The sequence below is a fragment of the Taudactylus pleione genome, unplaced genomic scaffold (assembly GCF_031769625.1).
Source record: "Taudactylus pleione unplaced genomic scaffold, aTauple2 ptg000184l, whole genome shotgun sequence".
Taxonomy (NCBI): domain Eukaryota; kingdom Metazoa; phylum Chordata; class Amphibia; order Anura; family Myobatrachidae; genus Taudactylus; species Taudactylus pleione.
In genome coordinates, this window is record NW_028284586.1 from 1,643,708 (window position 1) to 1,658,520 (window position 14,813).

Genomic DNA, 14,813 nt, shown 5'->3' on the forward strand with positions numbered 1-14,813 from the left:
ACTGCGAGGTTCTGGTCCAAGATGTTTAAATAAGGAGTCCCGGGGGTAAGTACAATGGTGTAACACGTTTCGTTAATAAGTAAGTACCATTCAGCTTCTTCAGAAGCATATATGGACCAGAACCTCTCCAAGTTCCATTATGCTTCACCTCCATCTTTGTAGGTGTGTTATACCAATTCCTGTGTGATTAAAGTCACAGGCCAGCATCTCTTTTCACTGCATATGTGATGTGAATAAGATGGAAACTGTAAAGAAAGATATGGTACACATAATCTGGGAGTGTCTCAGTCATGCAGGGCACTGTATGGCTTAAAAGTGCTCAGTTAATGTGGACACATCTGTATGGGATGCGGTCATAATCCTGACCGAGGGGATTCCAGCGTTCAGAATATCAACGCTGGAATTCAGACACATGTCAGAATACTAGCGCCGGCATCCCAACCACCGGGATCCAGAAGGTAAGTAGTGGGGTTAGGGCTAGGCAATAGGGGGAGGGTGAGCATTAGGCATTAAGGAGGGTGGATTAGGTTTAGGGTGCGGGGAGGAGGAGGTTAGGTTTAGGCACCAGGGAAGGAGGGATAGAGTTAGGGGTAGGAAGAGGAGGAAGGTTAGGATACCGACCAACAGGTGTCAGTATCGGGATCCCGAGTGCTGGCATCCCATACCCAACCCATCTGTATTGTATACCCCCAGGTTACTCAGGATGTCCAATGAAGTCATACTGTAAGAGCCAGTGAAGCTGCATGCAAGGACGCAGCCACTGGCTTTGGCATGCCCAGAAAACTGAGCCAACATGCCTCCATTTTCTGAAACACTGGCTGTTGCCATATTAATCATGCTTTGGCTTTTAGGGCAGGGGCTTAACTAGAACTTGGGGGGACCCATAGCAAATTTTTCATGACCCCCCCCCTCTCAGCCGCTCACCTCTTGAGCACCATGGCCGACCTCTATTTTTTCAGCAGTGTGCTGCGCAGAGCAGACACATCTGCTGTCCCAGCCAGCTCCACTTCCATCTCTCCTCACTGACTGATGTTGGAAGGAGGCGTGGCCATGCTGAGCTTGCTGGGACATCCCCAGATCATGGCCATGAGTCAGAGAGGAGAGCAGATGTGCCTACCCCGTGCAGCACACTGCTGAAGTAAGACAACCATAGTGCTCAAGAGCTCTGCCAGAAATATAACAGGCCTGGCAGTGTAGGTGCACAAAGGGCCAGTCCTCGGCACCGTAGGTAAAACTTTTGCCTCCCGTGCCTCCCCCATACCCAAAGAGAGAGCTGGGATATATATATATATATATATATATATATATATATATATATATATATAGGTGAGGGGGGGTTGCCCACATTCTGGTGGTATCAGCTCCCTCCGAGGAAGAGAAAACAAGGCGGGCACATTCTGCATCTGCAATAGAAGTTTAGAATACCGGGTTTTCTGCGCTGTACAGCTCATACTGGAAATATAGAATTCAGGGTTTTCCAAGTTGCCCAGAGCCAGCAGAAAGTCAGCAGCATAGGAAGGGTTTAAAACTCTCACACACCTGTTGCTCCTTGCACTGATGCTGTCTAGCAGCCAGGTAGTAAGAGTAAAGCTGGACCAACTTACATCCAACCAGCCAACTAGTTGATTGGTTAGAATGAAAATCTGGTAACGTATGAAAGCAAATGACAATCAGCAATTTACTCCCAAACTTCGGAAAATGGACAAAAAATGATTTTTGAACAAATTGTTTAGATCAAATATTTAACAAAACTTGTCTGAACGACCATTTTCATCTGTTTTCTGGCATTTAGGAGCAAATTGCTGATCATCATTTACTCCCATTCCTTACCAGATTTTCTTTCCAACAAATCAACTAGTTGGATGGTTGGATGAAAGTTGGTCTAGTGTGTGGCCAGCTTAAGTGTCTATAATGCCAGGGTCCAAGGGCTATGTTAGCAGAGCATGGCCAATTGTGGCTGCAAGCCATAGCTGACTGCTAAGCACAAGGAGTGCTGGAACCTTTTATGTTTGTTTGCTTTTTATCTGTTATTTGCCTGTGTGTGTCCAGGCCTATGCTCAAGTATCATATAAAAGGTAGCAGCGCCGAAATTCTAATTCATTAACAGACAATTGCACTTATATAATGGTCACAATACACACAATTCATATTGAAATTATTTAATAAAAGAAACATAAGATCTACATGAAAAATAACCAGATTGAGAAAAAGTATAGAAATCAGCTAAAAAACCTCAGAACTAAAATGGAGGAGAATGTGCACATATAAAAAAATATATATTGGAGTATTGCAGAAATGGTAAATTCAGTCCTGCTTGTTTCCTAATTGTATCACTGGGTCATATTGAGACAATGTAGCTTGATAAACTAAAGCTCCTCTTAGAGTGAAACACAATCCACAGAGATGGTATTTCTCACAAATGCATCGCTGGAGGGTAATGTCCCATAGAAGTAGGATAAGTATAGACCAATACGTCCTCACCAGTCTTTCGGTGCTTCTTTGAGTGGAGCCTTATCCACCAGGAAAGGAGTATTTTTCCAGAAAGCATATGAATGGTCCCAATTGTAAATGCTGCAGCATATGATCCAGTGTTGGTTCAAGCAATTCCACCGTAAATCAGTCCCTGAGGTAATAGTGGGTGAACACCTGATGTGTTTCACTGCTATCCTGTGCAGCTTTATCAAAGGTGACTGTCTATGTCCCATGTTGGGGTTTAAATACCCTCCTTAATAGGCAGCTGATTGCACCTGATTCAGGTAATTACTAAAGTGCATTTCCATGTATACAAACATTAAAAACAATTATTAAAACATGTAATATATATCTATATAGACTCGGAGACAGACTTACCATAGAAAATAATTGTGATACAATTAGGAAACAAGCAGGACTGAATTTACCATTTCTGCAATACTCCAATATATATTTTTTATATGTGCACATTCTCCACCTTTTTAGTTCTGAGGTTTTTCAGCTGATATCTATACTTTTTCTCAATCTGGTTATTTTATATGTAGATTTTATGTTTCTTTTATTATTAAATCATTTTACTATGAATTGTGTGTATTGTGACCATTATACAAGTGCAATTGTTTGTTAATGCATTAGAATTTCAGCGCTGCTACTTTTTATATGAGTGTTGTTTCTGTTTTTATTGGAGCTGACTACTCCCAGTTTTTAGTAGCTGCTTTAGAACAACAATCCATTTCAGTGCCTAAATACACCTTAATTGGTTAATTATTTTCTTGCTGCCACACTTAGGGCTCTATTTACTACAATCCGCATATTGAATGCAGTTTGTAGTGTGATATTATCTTTATAGACTCAGAGACTTACCATAGAAAATAATTGTGTTCTCAAAGAAAGCTGTAAGTTTGAATATCTCTTGCTGTCAGATCGGAACAGAGTTTCCGGTAAGTCAGACACAGAGATAGTCACATGACATTCACATTACGGGCTTACAGCTCATAATGACTACATTTATTAATGAATGATGGAGTGTTCTTACTAGAATCAGTGTCTATTTACTTTTTTGTGATGATCTCTCAAAATACCTGATCGCCGCTGAGTTTTCATATTGACATCGTAGCTTCCTGGTTTGCAGGTCACCGGTGACTTCACGAACAGGATTCGAAATCCAATGGGGTTTCCCCGCACAGGTTCGAATCCTGTTCGTGACGCCAAAAATTTATGTGATGTACTGACTGGTTTATACAGTGCTGCACCACTAGCACCAGGTTCAGGTGTGTTCGGATTGCTTCGGTGGCCGATTTCCCCGTGTTCAGATAGGACACACCGTGACAGAGAGGCAAGCCTGAATTCCCCTTTTGCAGACACAATGACCAGTCAGGAGGGAAGGTGCAACGCAATTTTATTATTGGTTAATATTTAACAACAAATGACAGGAGATATTTACCATATACAGATAGAATGAAATTAATTACACTATTCAATGACAAGGTATTTATTTATTACCTCCACGTCATCTACCGGTGACCCCAGCTGGCAAGCATGTGAAATCAACAAGAACCACAATTCCTGCAGAACTTTACTTTACCAAAAAACAAATGAGAGACCTAAATATGAAACCTGCTGGTCTAGCTTGAATCAATGGTGCTCTGGCAGTCTATAGCTGTGAAATACAGTCTGTGTTAACGCTCCCATTTTGCTGAGGAATAACGTGGGAAAAAAAACACATGCAGGCCAAGCTTGTACTTGTAGTTCTCCAGCTGTAATGGCTAACAGTTCATGCAGAGTAAATGGCCCAAGCACAATAATGCAACTTCAAGTTAGGCTGGTACTTGTAGTTCTCCAGCTGTAACGGCTAACAGTTCACGCAGAGTAAATGGCCCAAGCACAATAATGCAACTGCAAGTTAGGCTGGTACTTGTAGTTCTCCAGCTGTACCGGCTAACAGTTCACGCAGAGTAAATGGCCCAAGCACAATAATGCAACTTCAAGTTAGGCTGGTACTTGTAGTTCTCCAGCTGTAACGGCTAACAGTTCACGCAGAGTAAATGGCCCAAGCCCAATAAAGCACATGCAATTTAGGCTGGTACTAGTAGTTCTCCAGCTGTAACGGCTAACAGTTCATGCAGAGTAAATGGCCCAAGTACAATAAAGCACATGCAAGTTAGGCTGGTACTTGTAGTTCTCCGGCTGTAATGGCTAACCGTTCATGCAGAGTAAATGGCCCAAGCACAATAAAGCAACTGCAAATTAGGCTGGTATTTGTAGTTCTTCAGCTGTAACGGCTAACAGTTCATGCAGAGTAAATGGCCCAAGTACAATAAAGCACATGCAAGTTAGGCTGGTACTTGTAGTTCTCCGACTGTAACGGCTAACAGTTCACGCAGAGTAAATGGCCCAAGCACAAATAAGCAACTTTTACTACCAGAATTGCCAGCCGGGGTTACACAGGGCTAAATAAACAAGTAATGTACATTACATCACGGGAATTGACAAAGCAACAGATTCACAGTAAGCATGCACCTTTTGCTAATGAGATGACAGCACAAGTAATATAAAGTACATCAGCATGAATGGACTTTGAAATGGATACACAGCAGTGTATAAGACAATTTACATTAACCCCAATATCAGTAAAGATTCAAACATTTCATACAAGCAAAATATTAGTCAGCATTTACAATAATAACACAGCGAGCAGTGAACATCTTTACAGAGTGCTATAACAGATAAAGGGCCACGGAGGACCACTATCAACCCTTTAGCTAACACACGAGTCAAACAGTAAACAGAGCCAAATACATATCACATGGCATTACATTTACTTTACAATCCTTTGTACATCACCCACAGTGGCATCGGACATGAGCCGACACCCATAAGGCACGTCCCCTCCTGGACATGAACCAGAGGTTCACAGGAAAGTAAATGACCACCAATACAATACTTGGAGAAAAGAGGGGGTGACCTATCTTTTACTTCCCCCCCTATTTCATCACTACACACACACTTTACCTAATTTAAGGCACTATGAGGGGGGGGAAAGGGGCAACTATGTGCTTTAAACAAAGAAAAACCCCTGGTGAGCCTGAGAGTACATACAGGGCACAACTGCAGCTCCTAAGAGAGGACAAGGGACCCACTAAAAGGGCACTGCAGGATGCGGGATATAGGGTGCCCTAAATGGGGGATATCTAACTAAAGGTAGGGGTTGCGCCCAGGGGCAGGCTGGAGGTAACAAATTACGGGCCTTGGTCAGTTACTAGCGGGGGAATGGGGCAACATAGTCCTCACCACTTGCAGGGGCTCTTCTGCCCAAATGGACTCCTCAACCCTGGAACTGTGCAGCTTGGGATTATGTGCACCGCACCAGGCCGCGCTCCGCTACTAGGATCCGCTGACGTGAGAGGGGACCCAAGTATCCAACAGGTGTCCGGTAAATATACAGTGCTTGATGTCCCCAGCAGTGCGGCTGTGTCCCCTCTGGGCTCCGGGAAAGGGGCAATGACTGCAGGGCACCTCTCCGCACTCCGGTCCTCTTCTGGATTCCTCCACGGTGTCTTGTCCGTGGTCCTCCTCTGCAGCATGATCCTCTGACAGGCACACTCTTCCGCTGGTTGGGCAGTACTCGGCGATTCCTCTTCCCCAGCTGCGGCGTTGTCCTCAGCGGAGGCTGTCCTCACCGGTGCCGGCAGTCATCAGTGTGCTGGCAGCCACTCCACTCCGGTCTGCAGGAGCTCCTCTTCCGACCACCGGCAGGCAGACTTTAACAGGCAGCAGCTCGGTACCAGCGGAGCAGCTCTACGCTCCAGGGGTCCTCTGGTTGGCGGGCACTGCATTGGGCAACCTGCGGCTGAAAGGGTCCTCTCGGCGGGGTCCTCTTGATCTCCCAGTGGTCCTCGGCTGCAGGTGCTGTCCACTTCGGCACTGGGGCTTTCCGTCCTCTTCACCCAGCTCAGCGGAAACCCTCAGTCTTTGGCAGCGGGACCTTCTCCGGCGGCTCCTTCTCCAGCCTGGCTGTGCGGAAGTCCTCACTAGCAGCAGCCCATCTCAACCGGCACCAGCGGGGCAGCTTCAGGGGTCCTCGCGGGTCACAGCTTCTCCAGCAGAAGCATCCTCCGCAAGGCAGATGGTAAGTCTTCACTTCTTTGTTCCCGGCAGTGCAGCAAATCCTTCTACGGTGTGACCGCACAGCAGGGTATGCTCTGGGAACTTTCCCAGCTGGCAGGCGACTTCCAGTGGAGACTTCACCCAACAGAGCAGCAGGCTCAGTGATCACTCTCCCTTTACTCTCCCCACCGCAGGGATCCTCATAACGACTCCCTGTCTCTCAGGCTCCGCAGCCCGGCCAGCTCCCAGGCAAGCTCTCCCCAGGCTCTCGGGAGACATAATTTATCACCTTGGTGCCTTCTCTGGCCCTCCTCTCTGGCATGATCTGGACTTCTAGTTTGCCAGGGGGCTTCAATAGCAGCCCACCCATAGATCCCTCTGCCCTGCAACCTAAGGAGCCAATCAATGGGGGGTAATTTTCCCGGGTTTCTGGGTGGCTGGCCAGCTGGACAATCTTGTCCCCTGGCTGCACATGCCCAGTAAGGGTTCAGGGACAGTGGGGTCACTCAGGGTTCACTATACCTGCCTATTATGTGGAATGGGACTGCAGTATATCTATGTACACACATAAAAAAAATATTGGGGGACCCCTATTTGGAAACAAACTTGGGGCTACCACAGGTGCTTGCTGACTTGGCGGCAGGCCAACAAGAACTGGCTACGGAGCAGCAAACCCAAATCCAGCTACTGCATGAAGAGCTAAGGGAAATAAGAAAAGGTGGGCAGGATCATGAAGTTTTACAAAAACTCACAGCTTCAGATGATATTGAGGCTTTTTTGTGCACTTTTGAATGTACTGCCGCCCAATTAAAGTGGCCAGAGGTGGAATGGGCTGTCCAGTCAGCTCCCTGTCTCACAGGAGAATCACAGCGAGCCTATACTGACCTGATGGTAGGAGAGGCTAGCTCATATCCTCATATAAAGCAGGTCATTCCCATCAGGGTTGTATTAACCGGCCCCAGTAAATCCCAGGAGTTCCATGATGGGTGGGCTGAACCTCTTCGAGCCTCCCAGAGTTCAACTGGCTAAACTAGCCAGATTGAGTAAAGCATGGTTACAGCCAGAGAAACATGCAGCGCTATGCATAGTAGAAATTGTTGCCCTAGACCATGCTATATGGGTATTAGACAGTGGGGTACAACACTGGGCCCTGCAGGCTGACCCCAGACATTTGAGGAATTATCAATGTTAGTTGAGCGGCACTCTACCTTTGGTAAATTAACCAAAGCTAAGCAAGGGTGACAACCAGTGCCGAAGCCCAGAGCCCAGGTACCCATTGCTAAGGACATAACCCCACTTCCTGTGGTGAGTTTCAACTGTGGTGAGTTCAGTCATGTGTGGCAGGACCATCCAAAACAGATTGAAATGATGGATTGCAGTGCAGGGAAAACAACCAGATCTATGGTCATCATGGCTGCTGAGACCATCTCTCCGGCAGACACCACCCTGTTCCGTTTGATGGTACAAGTGGATGGCCGGGCGATCTGGGCACTAGTTGATACTGGTAGTGCCCTCACCATTGTTGCCGCTAACCTGGTACCTCTGGAGGCTGACCAGGTTTTAACCCCTGTAAGGTGTTGTGTATTCATGGGGATGTTCAGGAGTGCAACGTGTGCATCTACCACTATTGATAAAAGGACGGTCATTGAAAGTGTTAGCCGAGGTGACAACCAGACCACCTTACCACTGATCCTGGACAGGTATTCCCATTGCTGCAGGATGTGTTATGTGGCATGACGATGGTAAACAGTCAGCAACTGAGGCGAGCTGCAGGACGAAACAAAGACTGAAGCCCAGTGGTCCCCTGTTAGTGAGCAAGTGTCTTTAAAGTACGAAGGCAGAGACCAACAAAATGATAGAAATCTGGTTAATGCCTTTGAAAATGTGGTAGAAATTAATGGCAAAATGGTTGCTGCTGTGCCACCCGAAGGTGTACCATACTTTATTTTGAAAAATGATTTGGTGTACCATGTAATCTCTTTGCAGGGTAAAAGGGTAGATCAGTTATTTGTATTAGGGGCGGCACACATGCATCTGTGGGGTGGCCATTTAGGGGAGGAGAAAACTCTCCAGTGCATACAACCTAAGATTCTTTTGGCCTGGTATTCATGCTGTAGTAAAGAAATTTTGTCAGGAATGCCCAGTATGTCAGAGGACTGCACCCCAGCCACAGTTTATGGTGCCCCTGGTTCCCCTCCCTATCATTTCAGTACATTTTTAGAGAATTGGTATGGATCTGATAGGGCTGGTGGAAAAATCTGCTCAAAGGCATCAATACATACTAATGGGGGCCATACCAATACGAAATCTAGTACCATTGCCCGGGAATTGTTAACACTGTACACCTGCCTGGGAATACCAAAGGAGGTATCAACAGACCATGGTACCCCTTTTGTCTCAAAACCAATGAAAGACTTGTGCCAGCTGTTAAAGATGTATAGGATTATTCCACCAGCAAACAGACGAACTGGTGGAACACTTTAACCAGACCCTTAAACAAATGATAAAAAGGGCAGTATCTGAAGAAAAGCGAGATTGGGGCTTACTCCTACCCTATTTAATGTTTGTAGTGCAAGAGGTACCCCAATACTCTATGGGATTTAGTCCTTTTGAACTCCTCTATGGGAGGCAACCTAGAGGGATTTTACATCTGTTGAAAGAGGGATGGGAACAACAGTCATGTCAAGAACCTAACATCGTTCAGTTTGTGGCCCAATTGTATGGCCGTTTATGGCACCACTCCTGAACGAGCACATGGAAAGAGCACAACAATGGCTGAAACGTCATTATGATGCGACCAGGGTTAACCAGTTCTGATACCCACCAGTGAAAGCAAAATATATGCCCAGTGGCGAGGCCTTTATGAAGTTATAGAGTCAGTGAGACCTGTTAACTATAAGGTTCGACAAGAGGGTAGAAGGAAAGAAGTGCAAATCTACCATGTAAACCTGTTAAAACCCTGGAAAGAGAGTGTTGGTGAACCCTCTTTGGTCTCCAAGAATACCCCAGAATGTCATGTACACACTAATAATATCCTTGATCTTAGCCAGAAGCAGCAGGTGGTGAATTTACTAGCATGACACCAAGATGTGTTCTCTGCCATTCCGGGGAAAACCCAAATTATCCAGTATGATATAGTCACTCCTCCCGGGGTGGTAATAAAACAGAGGCCGTACCGTATACCCGAGGCAAAGTGGGCAGCAGTCAAACAGGAAGTAGAGGAGATGCTGCACTTAGGGGTCATAGAGGAATCAAAAAGTGAATGGAATAATCCCATTGTTTTAGTGCCTAAACATTCAGGTGCTTTAAGATTCTGCAATGATTTTCACAAACTAAATAAAGTTTTGCATTTTGATTCTTACCCTATGCCCGGGATGGACGAGCTGGTGGAGAATTTAGCAAACAACCAGTATCTCACCACCTTAGATTTGACTAAAAGGTATTGGCAGATTCCTTTGACTGAGACTGCTATGGCCAAAACAGCCTTCTCTTCCCCAGAAGGTTTATATACAACCTTTATGTATTATGTTTAAAATATAGCATGGGTACAAAGATAGCACACACACAAAAACATACAGACATAAGCGGGTACACATGTATCCAGCCAACCTATCATGCGACGGGACCTGGCGGGGGACCCGGCATCGGCAAGTGCCTGCACACTTGCCGTTGTCTGGAGCAACAGTGCTGCAGCGGCGGCCATGCTGTAGATGCTGGAGTGCGCATCATCAGTGACATTAAGGGTACACACTAGACTCAAATTATATTCTCTATATTTATGGAATTTCAATTAGTAAATGCAATATCAATAAATAGTCAAATAAATATATATAGTGTGCTCACCAATAATAGCAAGTGAAATATTAGGTAAATTGTGCACAGTGCATGTGAAAGAAAGATGCTTCACAATATCTTTGTGAGCAGTTACAGAAAATCCTTCAATAAACTCTGACCACAATGCATCTCACTTTAAATATCTAAATAAGTTTATATATAGGTTATATATTAAAAGTATAAGTGTGCCCCCAGAAAAAATAGAGTTTCTTTCTTCTTCTTTCTCATATTAATGTAATTGTTTACACTTAGGGGAGCACCACCACAAATTGCATTTTCATGCCCACGGATAGGGTTGGCATTATAGTGTTATTATGGATGACAAAGTTGTGAATAGGTATTACTTTACTATACCAATATACTGTACATTATACACCTAGGGGTCGACTCAGACCTGGACGCTAAGCTGCACTCTCTCGCTGCCAAAAGGGGCTGGGTATGCAACTTCCATGATCACACTGGCTGGTGTCTATGTCTTAGAAAGCGATGGCAGAGTGAGAGCACACTGGTATAAAGACGCCCACTTTTCTTTCTTAACACATGTCATCTCCAGGAAGTGTATGATTAATCAGAACCACCGAGAGCCATCGGAGGTGCACACAGCGCTTGAGGTAGACCCTACCCCGTCGCAAGCACTGCGATCACTGCAGGCTGAAATATAACCAAGTGACGTGTACAATGACGCTTCCATGCTAATTATGCACACCCATAAAACTCCGTTTTGACGCCCAGACACGCCTGCGTTTGCAGCACCACTCCCCCATTCACAAGCACCTTCCCGTTACCACCCACAAACGGCGCTATCTGTCACTCAAAGTAGCGCTCAGTCTTTGTGTTAAGAGCACACGATTCCCGATCACAATGATTGGTTCGTGCATGCAAACTGAGATGCATGTGCAGACATGCTGTTTGCATTAATAAACACAGATTGCATAAAATGAGATCTCTTCAGCTTGCATTCCTTTTTCATGTGAAATGCTGATGTAAAGAGCCTAGGCATCTACCATGCACCATTTCAAATGCCCCCTTCCCCCAGGTGTGATACAAAAGGTCAACAATCATTAAGTCAACACCAGAAGGTTGAATGTGGAAGAAGGTCGACATGACAAAAGTTAGACAGTACAGAAAGTCGACAGGAACAAAATATGGACAGGCTCAAAATAACAACAGGAAAATGGTCAACACAGAAACGGTCAACACATATTTTGTTTTGTTTTTCTAACCCTAATCTTCACCCTAACCCTAAATCTAAAATAAAAAATTGCAGAACAGCGTGAATATCCAATTATAAATATAATCCCCTGGTAGGGCAGAGATAGTGATCACAGCGTGGTAACGTATTTATTAATACAGTGCCAAATGCAGGATTTCTAGAGTGGGGGTTTCCAAATGCTTGATTTTAGAACGAGTGTGGCCAGTCCATGTTGAGGGCATAATTAGCACTTAACCAGCTTTAATATGCGTAATACAAAGTGTATTGTGTGTTATAATTCCAGCATATACAGGACCAGCGATCACAGTATGCCATTAGATTCAGCAGTGGGGCCATCCTGCCTGAGCTGAGTGTTTTTATTTCAGATGTGGGAACCATTCCAGAGCATTGGAGCAAGTTCGGGAGTCTGGGGGAGCAGCAGAAGAACTTAGCACTGCCCTGGACATATATGTACATATTGGTCTTGTCATGCACTGGATAGTGTATTATTATATGGTATTAATAATTAACCCTATTGATTGTCTGTAGCAGTGCATCCCTGACAGTGCGTGTTTTCCAGATCTCCTAATTAGTACACAGGTGTCTTTATTACTGGCTGACACATGATAAAAGATCCACAGGTGGTGCTAATTATTTCATTTGTGATTCTGAGAACAACATGCAGCACTAGTAAAATTGTAATTACTATTTCTATTGTGGTCATGGTGTGGGCTGGGGAGAGGGTTTCCAGGCAACCAGAAACACCCCTGTGTTTGCTTATGTAATACATATATAACACCGATATTCAGAAATATAATACTAATATAAATAATATCATAATATGTCCAAATTTGTAAATCAAGCTTTTGGTATAAGTAATGCTGAAAAACCTGTATAGAATCGGGCCCCGTTTGCAACCAATATCCTGTGTATAAGCTGCCAAATAATTAAGATCATCTCATATATATATATATACAGTATATATATATATATATATATATACAGTATATATATATATATATATATATATATATATACCGTATATACTCGAGTATAAGCCGAGTTTTTCAGCACATTTTTTGTGCTGAAAAAGTACCCCATCGGCTTATACTCGAGTGAAGTGTATAGCGCTGACCGGACGGAGTTCGGTCACCACTACACAGCACAAACACACAGTTGCCGGAGCCGGCAGCTGTGTGTTTGTTGTAATCAGCAGCCGCTGAGAGTCTGTCAGACTCTCATCGGCTGCTGCTGCTCCCACTGCGGGAGGCATCTTCCAGCTCCCGTAGTGGGTAATGGGAGAGACGTCATGAGTAATGACGTCTCTCCCATGGGGTTTCAGGTAAGTGATTTTTTTTTTTTAATTATTACGTCTCTCTCTACTGGGGGGGCGGGACTACAGGGGGCAATTACTACAGGGGGCACTACCATGGGGTGATTACTACAGGGGGCACTACCAGGGGGCGATTACTACAGGGGGCACTACCAGGGGGAGATTACTACAGGGGGCACTAAAAGGGGGGATTACCACTGGGGGAACTACCAGGGGGGTATTACTACTGGGGGCACTAAAAGGGGGGATTACCACTGGGGGCACTACCAGGGGGGATTACTACTGGGGGCACAACCAGGGGGAATTACTACTGGGGGCACTACCAGCTGCTGCATTTTCCACCCTAGGCTTATACTCGAGTCAATAAGTTTTCCCATTTTTTTGTGGTAAAAGTAGGTACCTCGGCTTATATTTGGGTCGACTTATACTCGAGTATATACGGTATATATATTTATTTATTTATTTATCCTTAACAGATAGCACAATGTCCCAAAGTCAGAAATCTGACATATATTCACCAGAGTGTTCAGACAGATAAATAATCCCAAATATGCAGCGGGATATAATAGTCACCCAAGTGATATTAGCGCTGTTCTGCAATTTTTAATTTCTTTTTCTTTTCTATTCATATGTGGATCTCACTAATCCATCAGAACCAGCAGCTTTCCCTGCAAATTGTGTATATTAGCATATATTGTTTGGTACCCCCCCTATATAGATATCATTTACTCATTTATTACATAGCGCTGGGTTCTTTTCTGCTTTTTTCTAACCCTAAATCTAATCCTCCCCTTGGTGCCTAAACCTAACCGTCCCCCTTGATGCCTAAATCTAACCATCCAGCAAGTGCCAAAACCTGACGGCCCCTTCTACAGCCTAACCCTAACAGTCCGGTAAGTGCATAACCATCAATCTTACACTGACCCTAAAAAAAAAAATGTGTCGACAATGTATGTGTGGACCATTTCCTTGTCGACCTTTTGTACCCGCCGACCTTCTGTACAGTCAAGTTTTTGTCATGTCGACCTTCTTCCATGTTGACCACGTGGTGTCGACCAAATGACTGTTGACCTATTTCTAGGTTCTCAATAGAATACTTAATATGAATCAAAGAAGCAAACTTTTTAATGTAAATGTTCACAAATTTCACAAATTTATACAGCTTAGAGGTAGCTGATCTGATCCCGGAATTATCAGGTGACCAATAAATTTTTTATATTTTTGTAGATTTTGGGAAAAAGTTAAATACAGCATCCTAGGAAACAAGTTCCTTAAAAATCTATATCCATCTCCATTGACTGACCCCTCCAACAATCCCTTCTATAACATTACTTCTATTTCCAAATGTGGATAGTGTAAGGTTCTCCCTTTCTTTCCCCTCTTAGTTCTTCCTATTTTCTTATTTGCCCAACCATTGATATCCGATTCATTGGTGTCCATTTTCCCTTTTGGACCAAGTCCATGTACTTTCTAAATAAAAAAGCATGTGATTCTCTCCTAATATTAGGAGTACTAATTAAAGGACAGTGATCCCTATAAAATGTGACTGATGCCCAATAAAACCATACCCTGATGAAGTGTGAACTGCTAAGTTAAATATTTTTTATTATATGATCATTTGCTTGTTATATGAATATATAAAAAATAATAGATGCCTCCTTGTGCAATATTTTCAAAATAATACATCAATGTATATATATATATTCCATAGACAAAAATCCTTACGGTTTCACATGTCCCATTAAGGCTGCTTAGACATGATCTGAAAATTCACAAAACCTATTGATTTTCTGCCACTCAAACTTAAAAAAGCAATGAAATTACGTTCATTAAGGCTGATGCCTTAATGGACGTGTTCCTTGCGCAATACAGATA